This window comes from Rattus norvegicus, chromosome 12 (assembly GCF_036323735.1).
Source record: "Rattus norvegicus strain BN/NHsdMcwi chromosome 12, GRCr8, whole genome shotgun sequence".
Classification (NCBI taxonomy): domain Eukaryota; kingdom Metazoa; phylum Chordata; class Mammalia; order Rodentia; family Muridae; genus Rattus; species Rattus norvegicus.
In genome coordinates, this window is record NC_086030.1 from 23,564,974 (window position 1) to 23,569,006 (window position 4,033).

Below are 4,033 nucleotides of genomic sequence, written 5' to 3' on the forward strand. Positions count from 1 at the left end.
GTCCCATCCATTTGCCTATGAATTTCATAAAGTCATTGTTTTTGATAGCAGAATAACATTCCATTGTATAGATGTACCACATTTTCTGTATCCATTTCTCTGATGAAGGGCATCTAGGTTCTTACCAGCTTCTGGCTATTATAAATAAGGCTGCTACGAACATAGTGGAGAATGTGTCTTTATTATTTGTTGGAGCATTTTTTGGGTATATGCTGAAAAGAGGTATAACTGTGTCCTCAGGTAGTGCAATGCCTAATTTTCTGAGGAACCTCAAGACTGATTTCCAGAATAGTTGTACCAGTCTGCAATCCCACCAACAATGGAGGAGTGTTCCTCTTTCTCCACATCCTCACCAGCATCTTCTGTCACCGGAGTTTTTGATCTCAGCCATTCTGACTGGTGTGAGGTGGAATATCAAGGTTGTTTTGATTTGCATTCCCTTAATGACTAAAGATGTTGAACATTTCTTTAGGTGCTTCTCAACATTTTGGCTATCCTGAGCTGTGAATTTTTATTTAGTTCTGAACCCAATTTTTCATCTTTATTAACCTGAATATTTCTTATTTACATTTCAATTGTTATTCCCCTTCCCGGTTTCTGGGACAACATCCCCCTAGCCCCTACCCCTCCCGTTCTCTATGGGTGTTCCCCTCCCCATCCTCACCCCATTACTCCCTCCCCCCAACAATTACGTTCACTGGTGGTTCAGACTTCGCAGAACCAAGGGTTTCCCCTTCCACTGGTGATCTTACTAGGCTATTCATTGCTACGTGTGCAGTTGGAGTCCAGGGTCAGTCTATGTATAGTCTTTGTGTAGTGGCTTAGTCCCGGGAAGCTCTGGTTGGTTGACATTGTTCTTCATATGGGGTCTCAAGCCCCTTCAAGCTCTTTAAGTCCTTTCTCTGATTCCTTCAACGGGGGTCCCATTCTCAGTTCAGTGGTTTAATTATGGCATTCACCTATATATTTGCTGTATTCTGGCTGTGTCTCTCAGGACATATCTACATCCAGTTCCTGCCAGCCTGCACTTCTTTGCTTCATCCATCTTGTCAATTGGGTGGTTGTATATATATGGGCTACATGTGGGGCAGGCTCTGAGTGGGTTTTCCTTCTGCCTCTGTTCTAAACTTTGCCTCCCTGTTCCCTGCCAAGGGTATTCAATTTCCCTGTTTAAAAAGGGGTGAAGCATTCACATTTTGGTCATCTTTCTTGAGTTTCATGTGTTCTGTGCATCTAGGGTAATTCGAGCATTTGGGCTAATATCCACTTATCAATGAGTGCATAATATGTGTTTTTCTGTGATTGGGTTACCTCATTCAGGATGATATTTCCCAGTTCCGTCCATTGCCTATGAATTTCATAAAGTCATCAGTTTGATACCTGAGTAATATTCCATTGTGTACATGTACCACATTTTCTGTATCCATTCCTCTGTTGAAGGGCATCTGGGTTCTTTCCAGCTTCTGTTTATTATAAAGAAGGCTGCTATGAACATAGTGGAGCAAGTGTCTTTGTAATATGTTGCGGCATCTTTTGGGTATATGCCCAAGAGGGGTATAGCTGGGTCCTCAGGTAGTTCAATGTCCAATTTTCTGAGGAACCTCCAGGCTGATTTCCAGAATGGTTGTAACAGTCTGCAATCCACCAACAATGGAGGAGTGTTTCTCTTTCTCCACATCCTCGCCAGCATTTGCTATCACATGTGTTTTTGATCTTAGCCATTCTCACTGGTGTGAGGTGAAATCTCAGAGTTGTTGTGATTTGCATTTCCCTCATGACTAAAGATGCTGAACATTTCTTGAGGTGTTTCTCACCCATTCAGCATTCCTCAGCTGTGAATTCTTTGTTTAGGTCTAAGCCCCATCTTTTAATAGGGTTATATGTCTCCCTGCAGTTTAACTTCCTGAGTTCTTTGTATATTTTGGATATAAGCCCTCTATCAGTTGTAGGAATGGTAAAGATGTGTTCCCAATCTGTTCGTTGTCGTTTTGTCCTAACAACAGTGTCCTTTGCCTTACAGAAGCTTTACAGTTTTATGAGATCCCATTTGTTGATTCTTGATCATAGAGCATAAGCCACTGGTGTTTTGGTCAGAAAATATTCTCCAGTACACATATGTTCAAGATGCTTCCCTACTTTCTCTTGTATTAGGTTGAGTTATCTGATTTAATGTGGAGGTAGTAGATCCACTTGGACTTCAGGTGTGTGGGTTCATTTCTGGGACTTCAATTTTATTCCTTTGATCTATCTGCCTGTCTCTGTACCAATACTATACAGATTTTATCACTTTGCTATGTAATGCTGTTTCAGGTAAGGAAGGGTGATTATCCCAGAAGTTCTTTTGTTATTGAAGTACTTTTTGTTATACTGGGTTTTTTGTCATTTGAAATGAATCTGCAAATTGTTCTTTCTAACACTATGAATAAATGAGTTGAAATATTTGATGGGGATTGCAATGAATCTGTTGATTGGTTTTGACAAAACGGCCACTTATATTATAAAACTATTATAATATACTCCTTAACATTACACACATAATTTTATTAGTCTGGTTATTCCAAATCTCAATATAGGGGGCAGTATGTCACAGTAGAAAATTCCTGACTCCAAGAGTCTGAAGAAGATTGTTAAGTTACACTTAATTTAGAAAAGAGTTTGAATTACCCAAGATGCAATCCACAGACCACAGGAAGATCAAGACGAAGGATGACCAAAACGCAGATGCTCCCACTCCTTCTTAAAAGGGGAAAAATATCTATAGGAGGTAATACAGAAGCTAAGTTTAGAGCAGCAACTCAAGGAAAGATCATTCAGAGCCTGCCCCACATGTGGCGCATATATATATAGCCACCAAAACTAGATAAAATTGATGAAGTTAAAAAATGCATATTGAAAGGGACCGGCTATAGATCTCTCCTGAGAGACACATCCAGAGCATGTCCAATACAGAGGTCAATGCTAGGAGCAAACCACTGAACTGAGAACAGGACCTCCTCGGGGGGAATTAGAGAAAGTATTAAAGGACTTGAAGGAGCTTGCAACCCCATAGAAACAACAACGCCAATAACCAGAGCTTCCAGTGACTAAACGATTACCGAAAGACTATACATGGACCGACCTAGGGCTCCGACTGCATATGTAGCAGAGAATAACCTTGTTGGAGCACCAGGGGAAGGGGAAGCCCTTTGTTCTGCCAAGGTTGGACCCCAAGTGCAGGAGAATATGGGGAGCAGTAAGAGGGAGGTAAGGGGGAACACCGAGATGGGAGAGTGGGAGGGGAGGGGATGGGGGCTTATGGACAGGAAACAAGGAAAGGGAATAACATTTGAAATGTAAGTAAAGAAATATATCAAATAAAAAATTTAAAAACTGAAAAGAGATTCCTAAATATTGGTGCTTAAGTTACTTTCTCTTTATATTCACCACTGAAATCTTGTCCATGGGATGTAGTTCCAAGCACTGAGATGGATCCTTCCTATTAGGTTAGTATTCTCTCTCAATACTATCATTCACATACCAGAAATGTGATTTTATTGTGATGTTATGTTCTAGTAAATTTAACAATGTGATGTAGTCATGACTTTTGATGTTGTAATTCATATGACTAGAATGGAAAATGTACTTAGCATCGCAAAGTTGCTGATGTTACAAATGATCAAAGATACAAAGAAATTTTACCTCAAATATTGTAAGGAAAATTTTATACTAGCAACAAATACCAGTGACCATAGCCTGACCATATAAGTTACCTCAAATACTGTGTTCACATATAATGGTACCGTTCTCCTGTACTTTTATACTAATAGAATGCATTTATATACAAATAAAAACTGTTTAAAATTATATTGAGTTATAGCTGTCTGATTAAATGTCTAAAACAGCTCAAGATAATGTACTCCTTGACATAAAGCCACTGGATAGCTAATCACTCAATCTTCTGGCATGTGTCCAAGATATACAAGTCTGTAACCTGACAAACTTTATTTAGAGTACTCAAAACTCTAAAACTAATGTGAGGTATTCTAAAACCAGC